Raw genomic sequence first — 19088 nt, forward strand, 5'->3', positions numbered from 1 at the left:
CTGTCTTCTCATTTTGCTTATGTTACTGTGTTTGGGGTCTCCTTTTTGCAGGCTGCCGGTTCGTAGTTCCCGTTGTTTTTGGTGTCTGTCCCCAGTGGCTAAGGTTGGTTTAGTGGGTTGTGTAGGCTTCCTGGTGGAGGGGAGTAGTGCCTGTGTTCTGGTGGATGAGGCTGGATCTTGTCTTTCTGGTGGGCAGGTCCACGTCTGGTGGTGTGTTTTGGGGTGTCTGCGGACTTTTTATGATTTTAGGCCACCTCTCTGCTAATGGGTGGCGTTGTGTTCCTGTCTTGCTAGTTGTTTGGCATAGGGTGTCCAGCACTGTAGCTTGCTGGTCGTTGAGTGAAGCTGGGTGCTGGTGTTGAGATGGAGATCTCTGGAAGATTTTTGCCGTTTGATATTATGTGGAGCTGGGAGGTCTCTTGTGGACCAGTGTCCTGAAGTTGGCTCTCCCACCTCAGAGGCACAGCACTGACTACTGGCTCCTCAATTTGGGATGATTTGTTGTCTATTCATGTATTCCACAGATGCAGGGTACATCAAGTTGATTGTGGAGCTTTAATCCGCTGCTTCTGAGGCTGCTGGGAGAGGTTTCCCTTTCTCTTCTTTGTTCTCACAGCTCCTGGGTCTCAGCTTTGGATTTGGCCCCGTCTCTGCATGTAGGTCTCTGGAGGGCGTCTGTTCTTTGCTCAGACAGGATAGGGTTAAAGGAGCAGCCTCTTCGGGGACTCTGGCTCACTCAGGCCAGACGGGAGGGAGGGGCACAGAGTGCGGGGTGAGCCCGCAGTGGCAGAGGCCGGCGTGATGTTGCACCAGCCCGAGGCACGCCGTGCGTTCTCCCAGGGAAGCCACCCCTGGATCCCGGGACCCCGGCAGTGGCGGGCTGCACAGGCTCCCGGAAGGGCGGTGTGGACAGTGACCTGCGCTCGCACACAGGCTTCTTGGTGGCAGCAGCAGCAGCCCCAGCGTCCCACGCCCGTCACTGGGCTCTGCGCTTTCAGCTGCGACTCGCACCCGTCTGTGGAGCTCCTTTAAGCAGCGCTCTTAATCCCCTCTCCTTGCATTATTTGTTAATTGCACTCAGCATGCCACTTCACCGTGTTCTCTCTTCCTTTTCATGTTATATTTAGTAGGGGAAAAAAGGAAAATAAACACTGTAATGTTTAATTACAGTTATCTGTTACTTCCATTATTTTGTACATAATTTATAGAAATTAAAATATTATAAATTTGATAAACTTTATCTTTCATATTACACAACAGCATCCAGTTTCTTCAGGATTTAGGTCATATCTAGATAAATAATTTATTTCAGTTAATCATAAGAAATAATTTATGATGCTTTTCTTGAAGAAACTATTCATATATCCAAATTAAGAATGCCAAGGTCTTGATCAAACATAATAACGTTTCAAAGTCAAATGAATTTTAGCATTTTAAGAAAAGGCTATTCTCTTAGAAAAATACCTGGAATTGTACAGAAAAGTCTACACAAACTAATAGAGAAACCAATTATATCCTAAATTTAAATTGGACTTTCTTTATAAGCTCTACAGTGGAGAAAAACCAAAAGCCAAAAAAAAAAAAAAAACTGGAAAAGAATAGGTTCTATAAAATTTATTTCTAATGAGAACGAATCTTCCATAAAGATTGTATTCTAGTCACATACAGTGGTAGTGTGTGCATATGGGGGTTCTATCATACTCCATCCCCAATTTTTGCAAGAAGAAAGAAACAAAACAGGTTCTCCTTTGTAGAAAGAGGAAGTAAAAGAAGAGTGCTAGAAGGGAGCTGACTGCACTGCAGGGAAAGGTGGTATGTGAGGTTTTTTAATAGAACTGACAAAAACTAATTGCCTTTCTAGATTAGAGTAGGCTGAGTAGAAATTCTGCATATCAAGAGCAATTCATATTCAAGCCTAACTTCCCTTAAAATTTGAGGGAAAAAAGTTTATTAGTAATTGGATACCATGATAATTTTTCTTAGGTATGTTTCTGTAAACTTATAAGTGTGATGTTAAACCTTTTGAACTTTTTGCTACTTATGAACAAATATGGATGAATTAATTCTTTCCCTTTGGCACCAATACAGTTTATAACTTTTTTTTTAACATTGTATAGTCCTACTGCACTGGTTGCCAAGTATTTTCTGAACTATGTTTCCAAACCTTTTCACTCTCACTTGTAATTTTTTATTTTGGTTTCTTTTCAATCAATCCACTTAAAATTCAGGAGACTAATAATGACATCGACCAGTTTTCTAAGACCCTGTCCACCCTGGTTTCAAACAGGGTATTCTCACAACCCAGACATTCTTTTCTTCAGGAAGCATATGACTGATGGCCAGGGTGATGTTAGTGAATTCTTCTGGGCCAGGATTAGGCCCATGAATTCCTAACTTTTTCATCTTGGTAAAGTCAGAAAAGAATGACCTGGACATTACCTAAAGAAATTAAGCAGAAAAATTTCTTCCTCAGCTCCCACCTTGCCCCAGCCTTCAAGACAGTGCCAACTCCTGACTGGTCCACCTCTCTGCCAAGCTGTAATATAGGAAGCAGAGGCCCCTGAGTAATCATTCTATACCCTTGTAAAACTAAGCCAGAGGAGTGGATGTCTAATTACTATCTAAGCTCAATTGCTTTATTTTACTGATTGAGACAAAAAATACCTAAGATGAGAAAGAAAACTTTAATCTCTATAAAGTTACCTTAGAATCTTTTTTTTCCCTTTTTTTACTTTAAAATAAAATATGCTCAATAGTTGACCCCAAATATAGCATTACTTTTATTTCCTTTTGACCTAAGTGGAAGTGAACACAATAAAAATATGTAGTAAATTGTCAGTAAACAACTTGCCAGTTTGAATTTCTTTTCCATCTTCCTTCCTCAAGCTGAGGTAAACACAGACATCACACAGAAGAGGACTTCCCAATCTATCTGTGATAAGGGACTATTTCTTGTATGTTTGTTTGCTTTTTAAATTCCCTGTTGATTACAGACAAGATCAATACTTGTGTAAATACAGAAAACAAAAAAAGGCTTGAATTTTGAATTTTGCCCTTATGCAAAATCACTCTAGACGTTTCTGAATGCTCCCTCTCACAATCTGTACTAATCCCATGGCCCACCAGTAAGAGTTTGCAAATTGGAGTGAGATCATGCACCATACTGTTAATTGCACTGCCAGAGACTATTGTAATGATTTGTCCTTGTGCTTCTCCCTATCATAGGGCTATGGCACCTTGGAGCTGGTTAGGGAGGGATTATATCTTATTTGTTACATCCATAATAATAGAATAATGCCTGGAACATAGTATGTAACCAATAAATATTAGTGCATTTAATGTATGAGTTAGATACTCAAAATTCTTTCAAAATACCCAAGAATTTCGGACTTCCCTAACTTGGGAAAGCCAGAAAAATAGAATCAAACACCACAGTATTTTAAAAACAAGAATAAAACTTACATATTTACTCCCTTACCCCAAGTCCCATGTACCTCAAGAGCACTTGATTAGTACTTGATTAGAGCAATTCAGCTCTGAAAGAGCATTTGTAGATACCAACCCAGGCTGTAAAATCAGAAATGCCTGGGATTGAGCAAGCCTGGACTGGTTCTCATAACAGGCACTCATGGGGAATGCTAGACTGAGCTTTGACAGGATAAGTTATTTTTCTTTCAAATGGTCACACTGACTCTTACCTTGTGTATTAGTCAGCTAGTGCTGCCATAATGGAATACCACAGATGGGGTGGTTTAAACAGCAGAAATTAATTTTCTCACAGTACTGTAGGCTGGAAGTCCAAGATCAAGGTGGCATGAACCCATGTGCCCTGCATTGGCAGGCGGACTCTCAACCACTGTGCCACCAGGGAAGCCCGGATGTTTTTTATTTTTCCTGGGTCCTATTTTCTTGGTTCACAGATGGCCACCTACTCCCTGTGTCCTCATGTGGCCTTTTTCTCTGTGTGCACACTCCTAGTGTGTCTCTTCCTCTTCTTATAAGGATTCTAGTTCTATCGGATTAAGGCCCTACATTTATGACCTCATTTAATCTTAACTACCTCCTTAAAAGCCCTATCTCTAAATATAGTCATATCAGAAGTTAGGGCTTCAACATATTAATATGCGGGGGGGAGAGTACAATTCAGTTCATGATATCTTGTCACGTTATTGTGCAAAGTTAGAGATAGTCTATAAGAAGCAAGTTTGATAGCATTCACCTCATATTGAGCCCTCATTACTATTATTAACAGCGAAATTTATTGTTACACTATGTGCTGGTTGTGCACCAATGGTAAAGTCATGTTCTATGTATTTTCAAACTCCCTTAAAACCAATATCCAATTAAATGAGTGCTTAACAAGGAGGAAACAAGGGTCACTTTTTATAAAGAAGAAATATCATAGTGACTGCAAGGATACAAAAGCACTGTGATACATTAGAAATGCACATGGATAATACTAATATTATAATCATAATAAAAGCACTGGTTTAAATTGACAGACTTTAGAGGGGAAAGTGATGTTCTAGGTCATCTGATCTCATAGTTAATGACATTGACATCTTAACCTTCCCTTAGCCTGACACATTAGCAAGGATCTGAACCCACCAGGGATTTCATTTTGACTAAAGTTTTTTTTTTTTTTTTTGAGAAACCATGATGATTACTAATCAACAATCATATTTTAATAGTGTCTTCATAGTGGTTTTCTGATGCAACATGAATAATTGCCTACCATATGTATCACTCGACTTTCATAACAAACCTCAGCTACTGAATTGAAAACTAAACGTGCTAATTTATTCACTGCCCTGAGCTCATGCATGAAATACAAGAGAATGTCAGAGAAGTTATCCATTTCTTTACATAGCCTTTAATTTTTTTCTTCTGTCCTCTCTTAAAGCTTTTCAGGATGTCAATTCCATCACAACTACCAACATGGTAAGTGACAGCCTAGGCTTCTAGCTGATCCTATTTGTGGACTCTTGATATCAATAGTTCTTGACTCATAAGCAGAAGTGAAAATTATTGGTTAGCCCCAAACTTTGCCCTGGAATAAATGTGTTTGCACCCCTCTGGATAATTTGTATTTCTTCACTCAAAACAGGACAGTAATTGTAAAGGTCGAGTAGCTAGACCAAGTGTCCAAGCAAAATGGTGAGTGAGTACTGAAAAATTACTACAAAAAATGTACTACAAAATGTGTAGCCCCTTTGTTCCTGCCTTCCAGGTGCTTATAGTTTAGGTGGCTATATAAGACTGAAAATGTATAACTCCAGACCAAACCACCTCCCTATCTTCCAACTCCAATATGTGTTTCCCTATTCAGCAATTCCACTTGGCTTCCTATAAGGTAATTCAGACTACATAGAGACAAAATCAAACTCTTAGTCCTTTTCCATACCTCATTCCTGTTATCTTCTAGTTTCCCATGTGAGTAAACAGCCTCCCATTCAAATGAGTGCCCAGATCCAGAACCATGAGCAATCCTTAATTTCTATAGTTTCACTATAATACACATTGAATCAATGAGAAATTGCTATTAGCTCCAACTCCAAGGTATATTTTGCACACGTCTAATTCCCTCTATCCCCACTACCATTATCCGAGCCCAAGTCAACATCATCTTCTGGTCTCACTCCCTGTTTTCATTCTTATAGCTATTGGGTTGGCAAAAAAGTTCGTTCTGGTGTTTCGTAAAAACCCGAACGAACTTTTTGACCAACCCAATACATAATCCATTCCTTAACTACTAAAAATAACATGAAAAAAATCTTTCCTGATTAAAACAGTATAATAAACAGCCATTACACTTAAAATAAAATCCATTACACTTAAAATAAAATTGCATTATAAATGCCATATGACCTGGCTCTTTTTCCATCTCCAAATCCATGTCTCTGTAGCTTCTCCATATTTTAAGAGAGCCTGGCCATGCTGGCTTCCTTTTCGTATCTCAACCATATAAAGCTCATTCTTACCTCAGTGACTTTGCACTTCCTATCACTCTTTTTGTCTGGAATGCTTTTATCCCCAAATCAAGCAAGCCATTGGGCTCTATCTTTTCCTGTTATTGTGAGCTCAGATGCCACTTCAACAGGACATGTTCTCCTGACCCCACCTTCCTGTCTAAAACTTACCTGTTGGGACTTCCCTGGTGGTGCAGTGGTTAAGAATCTGCCTGCCAATGCAGGTGGCATGGGTTCAAGCCCTGGTCCGGGAAGATTCCACATGCTGCGAAGCAACTAAGCCCCTGTGCCACAACTACTGAAGCACGGGAGCCCAGAGCCCTTGCTCTGCAACAAGAGAAGCTACTCCAATAAGAAATCCACGCACCACGATGAAGAGTAGCCCCCGCTCACTGCAACTAGAGAAAGCTTGCGTGCAGCAACGAAGACCCAACGCAGCCAAAAATAAATTAAAAATATAAATAAATTTAAATAAATAAATAAAAATTAAAAAAATAAAACTTACCTGTCCTCTGACACACACACACCCCCTTATCACATCAGTCATCAGAATGTGTAATTATCTTTTTATGTATTTGTTTACTTCTTATTGTAGGTGCCTTTACTAGATTGTGGGCTCTACGGGAAGAGAGAATTTGTCTTGTCTTATTCAATGCTTTATTTCCACTCCCAACAAAGAAGTGTATAACAAGCAGGTGAGAAAAAGAGAAATCAAATAATACTAATATAGGAGATCACTTTGTTGTCAATAAACACATGTTTAGGACTTACATATCAAAATGGCTTATGTATTAGATAAAAACTCTTTATATAAATACCTTAAAATATGTAAATATCCATGGATGAGAGCATATTCCCTTTGACATCAGCATTTGTTTTGTATTCACAATACATGATCCACCTGAAATTTCAATCAAGAGTGCTTCAGAAGCAGCAGAAGCAGCCAATAGAAAAAACTCTGTAACAAAATTGAGACCCGGGCCTGATCCTTGTTTTACCCCTACTTTTTAACCATGAGTAAATTGTTTAATTTGTAGAAAAAAAAATTGTTTTGCCTAAATTGCTGTTTGTAAAATGTGCATATCATATTTGTATTGGAGGGTATTTTATTGTGATTTTTTTCCTTGCTCTAATATATCAGATTCAAAAAAAACTCATAGCAATTTTATCTTCCCACTTCCCTTTTAAAAGAAAAGTCATTCTTTAGAGCAACTCAAAGTGACTGGTTGCAGGGTGTGAAAGGAGGATTAAAAATTTCTTTATACTTTAAAAGCCTCATAAGATAACCCTCTAGTTAGATGCTTAGAGGGGAAGAAATGAGTGGTCCAATACCAAAGGTGGGAGAACTGAACATTCAAGTCTTTCTTGGCTACTGTAATGAATGATATTTTCACAAAATTGTGAGTTCCTCATTTCCACTTACATACAATATCCTAGGTGCGGGATGGCAGACTTTGTGCTCTAAGCTTCTTGACTTGCAGACAGAATCCATGGCCCATTGTAAAAGAGTATACAGTCAGAGAGTGGGGTTCCTGGGGGGCCTTCCCAGTTGCTTGCCCTGGGAAACATCGTCTGACTGTATGTGGAGGACCAGTTTGACAGCATTTTGCAACAAAAGTATATCAAGAATGGTGACCATCATGGACTAAGAGCCATGACCAGTTCTCATTCTTTTGAGATACATATAATTTCATGCAGTTGGAGGAAGAGTCCAATGATGACTAAATACTGGACTTCTCATCAAGTCTGGTGAATGGAAACTGAAACTGATATTTGAATAAAATTAAAAAAAATAAAATGAAATAAAATAAAATTCTTTGATTAGTGAAGTCAATGAAAATAATTATCAGTTCTGAATTTATGCCAGGCAACCCACTAAACACAGAGGTATCAATGGGACATAATAAATAAAAACATACATAGGCCCTGTCCTTATGAAATATATGTTAATAACAATTTCTCTGTTTATTTTTATCCAGTGTGCCTGATCCCCTCAATCCCATATTTATTATTCTGTATTTATTTAATCAACAATTGACTTTTTTTCTACCTAATACATATATATATATATTTTTTTTTTTGTGGTACGCGGGCCTCTCACTGTTGTGGCCTCTCCCATTGTGGAGCATAGGCTCCAGACAGGCAGGCTCACTGGCCATGGCTCACGGGCCTAGCCGCTCCGTGGCATGTGGGATCTTCCCGGACCAGGGCACGAACCCATGTTCCCTGCATCGGCAGGCGGACTCTCAACCACTGCGCCACCAGGGAAGCCCTACCTAATATTTTTAATAATTACTTCAGTAACCTTTCTCAGTCAATTCAAATCTGTCACTTAGATTTCAAGATTCTCCATTAGCTATCTTTTGATTTCACTCTTTTTTTGTTTTATCCTAATCATCACTCTAATAAAGAGTTGGTTTCCATGCTCAGTGTTTTCATTCTAGTTGAAAGCAGTTTTGTGACATGCTTTGTTAATTTATGCCTTTCATAAAAAGTCTTTTTAATCTGCCAACATTTATCAATCATTTACTAAGAACAATCCTGTAGGTGAGATTATCTGTGGGACCCAATCTTAATTTTTTCAATGATTTTTGATTTATTGGTTTCTGGCATTGAATAAAATTGCTCAAGTGCTTATTGAAGGTTGTTGTAGCAATGGCCCCCAATTTATTCCAGCCACTTTCTAGCCATATCTTAAGGAATATCTCCCACACTGATTCTGGGCTTGACAAGTGACTTTGATCAATAGGACAGTAGAAAAATTGGTGAAAGCAGAGACTTGAAAAGAGATTTCTTATTGGTGTTGTGGACGAGGCCAAACTATATTTCTGGAATAGGAGAGGCCACAGGGAGTACAATGCAAGGCCCCCTGCTAACCATCAGCTAACCCCCAGGTAAACTGGAAACCATGTGCAGATATAAGATTGAGACCCAGCCAAGACCAGCTGAGCCTGGCCCAAATCAGCAGAACTGCCTTGCTGTGTCCAGGCTAACTTGTTAATTCTCTGAACTATGAACTAAACAAATGTTATTTTCTTAAACCACTAAATTTTGAGGTGATTTATTATGCAACAAAAGCCAATGTACAGAAACCAAGAATTTAAGATAACACTATAAAATGCCACTATCATGGAGTTCTTATGGAAATTAAATTACTATCAGGTTTACCACCTCTAGAGCCTTGAAGCTTCAAATATAATTTGATACAGTTCAGATTAAAATAAAACAGACTGAATAATTTAACACATGGTTTTTTTCCTAAAATAAAACCTGAATAAAATTTTTATAAAATTTAACCTTTTATGGCTTTGAAGTATTTTTCAGGTCTGAATGACATTTTTAGAAAGAGTTGTTTTTCATTATTTGTCTTTGTACTCTTAAAATAAGATGTAGACATTACAAGTAATATTTAAATAGTTTATAGTTTAGCTTCCTTAATACTTAATATAGATTTTCCCCCACAACTCTACATTAAGTTATGTGTGTGTGCTTTTTAATATAATTGGGAGGAGTTTGAAAAAGCTTAGAAATAAATCTTAGGATAACTTCAGCTCTTATATCTTCCAAATAAGTCCCAAATACCACTAATATCTTAGAACTTTTGTTTTACTTTTCTATTTTAGATACTAAGCAAAATTAAAATCCTTTAACAACTTCTCAAGTCTCTTGAAAATATACAGGAAACTAAAAATAACTCTACTCAATAAATCAAGGGTGAAATTTTGCATCTTGGACTCTCCAAAATGGGTTTTACTCTTTCAAATACACACAACGCATATTAAAAAATGCAAATACACAAAAAACTTCTGGCTATTTGGCACCAAATACTATATTTTAGGATCTTTAAAATAAAATCTTGGTTTTTTTGATTTCCAAAATAAATTGTTATTTAGTATTGGTATGCAATAACTGTGAGGTTTGTTTTTGAGAATTAATAAATTTCAAATAATAAGTAATATATTTCACTTAAAGGATAAACACATTCCAAAACACTGCCAATCTAATGTTTTAATTATCTAGAACTCATTGTTATTGCAAACCTTTTGGCTATCTGACAGAATTTTTAAATTCTACACTAGTTTTCATGGCACTATATTATGAAATCTTAAGTGTGTTCAAACTATTGTTTTGCTTTTACTATCCTGCTTTTCTGAGAGTTTTTCTTAACCTTCAATAAATTCAAGAAACAAATACATACTTAAATATTTTTATAAAAATAGTTTGAATTCATAACATTGAATGTGAGGTTTTAATAATGACACTGCATAATACACAGAGTAGAGTCCTATAGTATTTATAGGCATCAAAGGGTTTTCTTTCACAGAAAGTCATATAGGCTGTGTTCACTTGAATTATAATTATAATTTCTTGGAAAAAAATTAAGTGGGTTTTGTGTATCTGTTCACACCATAATTTATAAAAGCTATTGGTAAGAAATTAGTTATAGAGATTGTGTGATATATAGCTTGTAGGAAGAGTTTAAGATTTATCTCTGCCTTGTAGTAGTTTTCTGTTTACGATATATGTGTATATGAAAGAGTCAAAATGAATGTACTAATGCATCTATATGTAAAACATTCTATTTATTTGATAGACCTTTCTATTTTTGGCCATAAAAGTAACAATTGACATTTGAGTACTACATGCCAACTAGTGTGCTAAGTGCTTTACACCTTATAAATGTATTAAGTTGTGCTATCATTACCATTTTACAGTTTGGTGCTCAAGGCAATGAAACTAGTACTGATTGGATCAGGAGTCAAACCCTGGTTGTCTAACACAAGAGTCATACTCTTTGGAATTTGTAGAGATGCAGTAAAATACTCATTCAAAAGATTTCTATAGTGTCAGGCCACTTGCTCTATATTTATACTACTACAGATGTTAAACTTCATTCGACTTTAGATCATACAGAGACAGGAAAAAAGAGAAAAGGCAATGAGCATATAACAAGGACATGATTTTGTCATATTAAAGTTAATCCATTATTTGCCACTCAGGTAGGCATTTTTTTAAATTGGCTTGGCATAAGACTGGGTATAATGTCTAAATGTTTAATTTCCCTAAGTTGTTCATCAAATCTGGAAGATTCAATCTGTCCTGTATCCAGATAAGCCATCTACAGGCAGAACAATTGTTATTTGTTGTTACTCATTTTATAAAATGATCAAGTATGCCAAGAATAGAAAAGTACCTAATTTTAGTTCATTTTGTAGGAGAAGATTAAGAGGAAGCATCCACAGGCATTTCAGGACTACCTGAGACGAACAAGTCACAGTTTGGATTTCTTTACTGGTAAGGCTTTTTAGACGAAATAAGATTTTCGAAGCTTTTAGTAACATGATGGTGATGATGATTGTAAAGGCAAAGTTAAGGAAAAGGAGACATTTCACAGATGGGGCAAAAATTATCAAGTTTGGTAGATTTGGCTAGAGTATCATTCTGTGTGATGTTTTGAAATTCAGCCTGTTTTGAGTTTGTATTATAATTAAACAGAAAGTCATTGCTGATCTTTAATTGTGTCACAAGCAAGTTAACAAAATGATGTAGCTCAAGTAACTTTTATACTAATATTAACCACAATTATTAATATGGAGTAAACTGCCAAAATATGCTGAAATATAAAGGAAAAATTTTTTGTGTCTTGCTTTTGTTTTCATGTAATGATCTTAACAAATTATCTTTGTAATTTAAGTATAAATAAAAGCTATAAAACCCCTTGAGGATGTTTTGATAGAATCCTTCAAAATCCTCCAAAATCTGTTCTCCATAGCCAGTTACTGTTCAAAGAATCAGTTTTCTAGCTTGTAACATCTATGATAATACTGTGGATTATTTTTAGTCAATTCTAACTCATTATTTTTGAGAACATAAGAAAAGTTTATTGTGTGATAAAACTGGAAATCACAAGATGTGTATTATGTCAGAAAGTGATGGCAGATAAATGTCTGATAAGAATATCTATTATAAAGAGAGATGGAACTGAAATATAATAGACAAGAGCCATTTTAAGAAAATAAATTACATCTTATTCCACATTCTCATGTTCCTCCCCTTTGCTGCAGATATTATATGCTCTATTTCTGTTCATAAAATGTTATTTAATGTAGTATAAAGGTTCACATTTACCACTCCATATTCTTTTGCATCATAGCACAATATTAACTGAAGAGTGCCTAGTGATAGGAGGGCATGTTCATTGAATTATTCAAGCAATTTCATTTTCTTTCAAAGATGTGCAAAAAGAAGGCAAAGATTTAGAGAGACTTATTTGTCATTAATTCACCTGTCACTGTTAAAGATGACACTCTCCAGGAGTTATTGTTGATTATGGATCATGACCTACTTTGTGACTCCAACTTAACCCTTAGGGTGAACTGGTCAACTGCTCAACTATCACCTACCTAAAAGTCAGTTTCAAACTGATGAGACTGGTATGTCACCATGATAATTCCAGAAATATATTCTAAATATATTTATAACTAAGCATCTGGATTCAGTCCCCTATCACTAATTTTGATAATGAACTTTGCAGATTCAGCTTAAAAGATATGTATGTATTCTTTTCTCTTGTTACATCCTGATGTCTTAAGACTGGCACAGGTTCCTTTTATAGATTCTCATAGTAGCTGTGCTTACCGAAGATTTGTCAAGTTGTACAGTTGTAGCCTGTTTACTTATCTGTCTCCCCTACTAGACTGAAGTTCTTGGAGGGATTTTGTCAGTCACAATTGTTGTGAAATGAAGGAAGGAGGGAGTGGAAGAAAATGGAGTGGATGAAAAGGAGAAGCAATGAAAACAGAGATGAATATGAAGAAGAGGAATGAATCAAAGTCTATTTCTTAAAAAAAGAAAAGGAGTAGGCAAATTTTGATGAGGAAAACCAATATTAATCATTTGGACACAGGTGCTTCTGAAGGTAAGTGTTTGGAGAAAGAAATATGTAAATAAAAGCAGCTGTAATGAAAGATGGGGCTGGTGATGGTTGATTGTTGACACAAAAATGATGATGATGATGATGACAGTGGTGATGAAAAGGAAGAAATTTAAATAATAGCTTTGATTTTAGGGTAGTAAATTTTTCTGTCAGTAAATGTTTTATGAAAGTTCCAAAAACTCTGTAATCATTTTAAAATATATTTTAAACTCTGCTAAGTATAATAAATTAAGTCATACTCAGAGATCTTGGAGGCTAAGACTCTTATATTTCTGTTTTAAAGTGCTACAATATGCTTTATATACAGAGATAGATATAGAAGATTATTGAATTGCAAAATCAGAAAATAAAATATTTCAACAGCCTTTAAAAATATTAAAACCTGGGGAAAGCACTTTTTCTACTTATGCACACATCTTATTAACATACTTTTATATATTATATACATATTATTCTAAGCAAATACATATCAATGATATCTTTCTTTCCCATTTGAATAAAGCAGTAATTGTGCAGACAAATTGTTGAGGCCACCAACTAAATATAATTGTATAATAATATAAACATAATTTATATTTTATAAAAAATATAAATATAATTAGGGAAAAATACTATGATCTTATTAATGAGTGTGTCAAAACATACTCCTGTAAGATGTCACTGTGCTGTCAGGGAAAGGCTGTGAATGACTCAACTAATTTTCTGACTAACTTATAGCAGATAGGGGCTTGCAATGATGGGCAATGACAATGAAAATCAAAAGAAAGAAAAAGAAAAAGAAAAAAAAAGAAAAATCAAAGAGATTTTAAAATACATGTAAAGTCTCTTAAAATATGTTTTCTTTATTTCCTTTTTCATCACATCCCTGTAATCCATTTCTTAGAAGAATTTGCAAACTAGTATGCTTTTCATTTATATTTAAGGACAAAAATAAGTCTTCACTAGATCAACTCCACCTAACAAACACAAACTTGCTCACATCTTCCATCATATGACAAAATAGTTTTTTTGTAATAAACTTTCATGGTTACTTTTTGTTAAGGTTATTCACATTTAATTAAAAGAGTTTTTTGAATTTTAGACTTATTTTTTAAAGAATCCGTTTCCAGTTGCATCACTTGCAACAGGAATCTCCAAACACCATCTTCCTAGTAAGATGATGGTTACCCAAGGACTAGCATCATCTTTTGTCCTTCTTGACTTTCAAAACAACTCAGGTCCACAGGTTTTTCGATGTCTTGGCTGAAATCATCTTTTATTTATTTATTTATTTATTTATTTATTTATTATTATTTGTGTGTGTGTGTGGTATGTGGGCCTCTCAGTGTTGTGGCCTTTCCCGTTGCGGAGCACAGGCTCCGGACACGCAGGCTCAGCGGCCATGACTCACGGGCCCAGCCGCTCCGCGGCATGTGGGATCTTCCCAGACCGGGGCACGAACCCGTGTCCCCTGCATCGGCAGGCGGACTCTCAACCACTGTGCCACCAGGGAAGCCCCCATCTTTTATTTTTTTGAAGTAGATAAGAAAACATCTGAAATGACCTAAATGTGCTCTCATCTCTGAGGAAAAATTCTTTTACATAATGACAAAGTTTTTCTGGGGCTAGAGAAATTCAGTAAGGCAAAAATATAAATTGTTTTGCCTTCTGAACCTAGTATATATATACAAATATGAGTCAATATGAAGCAGGGCAATATAAGAGTTAATGGCATAGAGTGTGTTATCATACACCCTGGATATGATTCCTGACTCTACCACTACTAGCTGTGTGAACTTAGGCAAGTTACTTGGCTTTTCTCTGCCTCATTTTTTCATCTAGTTCTTAGAGTTATTATGAGCATTAAGTAAATTAGTACACATTAGATGAGTTAATATTTAGAACAGTCACTGGCACATAATAGGCTCTCAGTAAGGGTTTGCTGTTATTTTAAATACAGATATGTTTATTAAACAGTATTAGTGGCAGACCATTTTTAATACTTTTAGTGATTAGCTGAATTTTGGTGCTGAATAACTATTAGTTCCTTTTCGCTCTTTTACTCTTCTCCTCTGCTCAATAACAAATACCAATTAAAAGTTAATGGACATGAAATCTATTTTATAATGGTTTGTCTCTCTGAAATAACTGTATTCCAATGACCCATCAACAACTGATCAGATAGACTTAGAAATATTAACTATTATTTCTGTGCTAGATTTTAAAACATTAATATTTTCAATTTGTTTACATGGACAGTTTTGGGGGCATAAATGTAAATAATTTGCTTATGGATTCTATTCAGTTGGTATATAAATATTTAATTCTGGGGAATTAATAATAAAATAAATCCAAGTTTGTATATACAGACATGCATGTATGTAAAGCACTCTTAAGACTGTCACAAGCACAGCTAAGTTGTAATAAATCACAGCCAAAATGCTAAATTCCACAGAGAGAGGAATTTGTCTCAGTGTAAATTGCTCTTTGCTCCTGATTTGGAATTCCCAAAGAAGACTATTCTAGGGTCCAGCTGGAGAAGGTCACATCCATAAATCATGGATTTCCCATTCAGACTCTCAGGAAACAAAATCATCTAACTTGGGAATAAAATTGCACCACAACTAGTAATTTTCAGTTAATATTTTCTTCAGCTTCTATAGCATACAAAGCCCAGACAAAACCTAAAAAGCAAAGCATTTTAGAATGAAAGTGAGAGAAGAAGGAGATTAAAAGATAGAATTGGGGCAAAAGGAGGTCAAATACACCTTGATTTCCACATTCAAGCTACTTTTCTTTTCTTCTATCTTTTATAGCAGCTGACATCTGTAATCCTTAATCATACTGAGATAATTTTCTATTTTTGTTTTACTCTCTAACAATAACATTATAGGTGCAGCAGGTCTTCTGTATCTTTGGGTTCATATCTCTGGATGTGGATGTCCAACTGTACTACTGCATTTTGTATAAAGGACTTGAGTATCTGTTGATCTTAGTATGAGGGGGTCCTGGAACTGTAACAGGGAAGAATAAATCTGACCCATATTGGATCCACTCATTTTACTTTAATCTTTGTATTCTATTGCTTTTGCTACAAGTTAACCACTAAAGTGATGTTGCCTATAGTTTAAAGTATAAGTAATGGTCCATCTCTGGGAACCCTGCCTCCCATGCTTGAACGTTAAACTAAAATATCTTTGTTTAAGCTCATAGGGAACATCTTAACCAGGCCCTCCTGTGAATGGTTGCAGGGAAGAAGAAACTAACACATCCCCTCCAGAGTTTGGCTGGAACTAGAAAATATTTGTAACAACTTGCTGCCTTTTTTACTTGACCTCTTCACCTCTCTCTCTTCGTCCTATAGAAGAAACTAACATCCAAACCTGGGCAAGATCTTTCTTTGAGACACTAATCCATCATCTTCTAAGTCTACTGGCTTTCCAAATAAAGTCACTATTTCTTGCCCCAGCAACCCATCTTTCAATTTGTTGTTCTACTGTGCAATGAGTAATATGACCTTGGACTTGCTAACAGAATCATTGCTCATCTAGTTTTACGTCTCTGGAACAATAAACACATGTATTTCCTTTTAGTTAATTCTATACCATATCAATCCCTTGACTTCTAAAATATCCTCAGAACAAATACTAAATAGCAGATTCCACATCATGTTATGTCCTCTTTAAGCTGATCAATCAAACTATTATATTGTATTTAGGAATAAGGTCATCAGTGAAGTCGTTGAATTTGGAATGTAGTAAAGCGTGCTCACTTCACTAAAAGCACATATTTACAAATGTGCCTTGAAAGTCTAGTATTTTAAAGACTTCATAAATATTATTTACTTAGTAAGTTCTTACAAAGTTCTTACTATATGGCTATCTAAGTAATAAGTATGTTATTAACAAAAACTTTTTTCCTTATTCAATCTTATTAAATTATTAACATCTTATTATCTTATTATCTAGTTAATAAATGAGGAGAACAAAGCACTTGAAGATTAAGTACTTTGCCTAAGTCCTTGGTAGAGTTAAGATTCAAAACTGGGCAGCTTGACTCAGGTTTATACCCTTAAGGTACTAGCTATATCCTGTAATCAAGAAATGGGAGACACAGAAAGGCTTTTGTGCCCAGGAACCCCAGAGGGTCCTGCTTGATATCATTTCCAAACTTAAAATTCAGTCATATTCTAATAAGAAATGGTAGGCATGAGAAAGAAAATAAAATTCAACACTAGCAAAAAGTGACCAGGATTTTGACTGGCTGAGAAACTGTATGAAAACATTTTAAACTGAGAGTATAAAAGTAAAGCCTGTTAAAAGATAAACTGAAACAGATTAAAAATTTTAAGTTTATTTGAGCAAAATCCATTCCCTTTGGGCAGCACCAAACTGGAAGTGGTTAGGAGGGCTCTGCAGGCAGGAGCTGGGTGGGGTTGGGGGGTGGGGAGAGACTTTTATAAAAAAAGGCAAAAGCAAGGTAAGAAAGCTATTGATTGGCTGTAGCTTAGAGGCTAGTTGGATATTTGTGATTGGTTGTACTTAAGTTTCATTTTGTAACCTTGAGGCAATTTCAAGATCAGATTTTTATTTTCTTCTGCAGGTCACCATGACATTAGAGCAACCTCAGTCTAATGTTCTCCTTGTTTAATTGGTTTAACAAGACTTTATAATATTAAGGAACAGTGAGAAGCTTACTTTTATAAAATAAATTATCACTTTAAAAGGAAGCATCTGCCCATGTCACCAGATTACCTAGAATTATGAATAATTTTAATATTAAAATATAACTCATATTGGGTATTAATTGAGCACCTTAAAATTAAAGTTAGTCCCACATAATCTAGGCTCACAGGTTTGAGACTAGTTCCTCTTGTCATTAATTTTAGAAGAAATCCTGAAAGATACTTGGGGTCAATGACTTGCCATCATGATGTATAGGGTTATTATTTTTATTTGTCTCATCAGCAGTAAAATGGACACACCTTAATAAATCTGAATTAGTTGAATAACATTGAAATTAATTTGGAAGGCTGTCCCCTAAAATTTCCCTGCCTGATTTTTTTTCTTCCATGCTGGTTAATCCATAGAAAGCTCTGAACATAATTATTCATGTGTAAAGGACAGAAGAGATGGGATTGCATGAGAGAGGACGTTGTGACTGCCTCTAAATGTCTCACTTTGCATACCTAAAATCTGTTTTGACCCATATCTCTCAGAGTTATCTAAAAAAATAATTGAAATGTTTTAGAAACACCTACCCATTTCAAGTTACAAAGGCTTTATTACTTTGGCAAGTGCTCCTTTGGCTACAGCAAATCTAAAATGTGAATTGGAGAAATGTGTTAGTGTTTGCAAAATTTGTCCTGCTAAATTGTTTCTTTAAATAAAATTGAAGTCAGCAAAAATGTGCTTCTGCAGCTGCTATTTCATAGTGCATTCCACTACTTACCAAATTTGAAGAATTCTAAGCTTTTAAAGGAGAATCTACCTCTGTTTTGTTAATAATTCCTTTCTTTCATATTCACAATGGAAAAAAAAGAAACCTAGTTTTTACAAATATTTGACTATCTTGGAAGCTGATGACACACAGAAAAAGAGTAGTGTTTCTGTCTGAGATATCTATAAAGTCAAGTTTTAATTTTTTGCATGGAATTAATGTGAAAATTATATCAAGCTTTTTAAAAATGTGGTCAGCACTAGTCTTTGGTTTATTATAAATTGGTTTCCACATGAAATGCTTTATATAGTATAATAAATTGATTGCCACTGTATATTGGTTTGTGTTTATAATATATTGGATTGACTGAATAATAAATCTTTCTTTTCAGCAATTACTTTTAATGGTGTGAGTAAATTATACTGGTTTCACAGTGAACCAAAATGTTTTGCATATAATTATACTGTCTTTGGTCAGGTGATGTTGAGTTTAACATTTAATTTAAAGATTGGGGAAATATATATAAATACACATATATATAGAATATTACATTTCTTATGACAGTTACATCATTTTTTGCAGATAACAATAGTTCACTCCAAAGTCTCATGTTAAACTTGAAGATATTTGATTAAGTTATATAAATCGTTTCATTCCCTATGTCAGTTTGTGTTTCAGTGTTTGATGTAAAAGCTGCACTGTATGTAATTTATTGTTATTCTGAACTCCTATCAAGGTGTGTAGTATATGGAAAATCACATTTC

The sequence above is a fragment of the Mesoplodon mirus genome (assembly GCF_964341445.2).
Source record: "Mesoplodon mirus genome assembly, chromosome: 2".
NCBI classification, from domain to species: Eukaryota; Metazoa; Chordata; class Mammalia; order Artiodactyla; family Ziphiidae; genus Mesoplodon; species Mesoplodon mirus.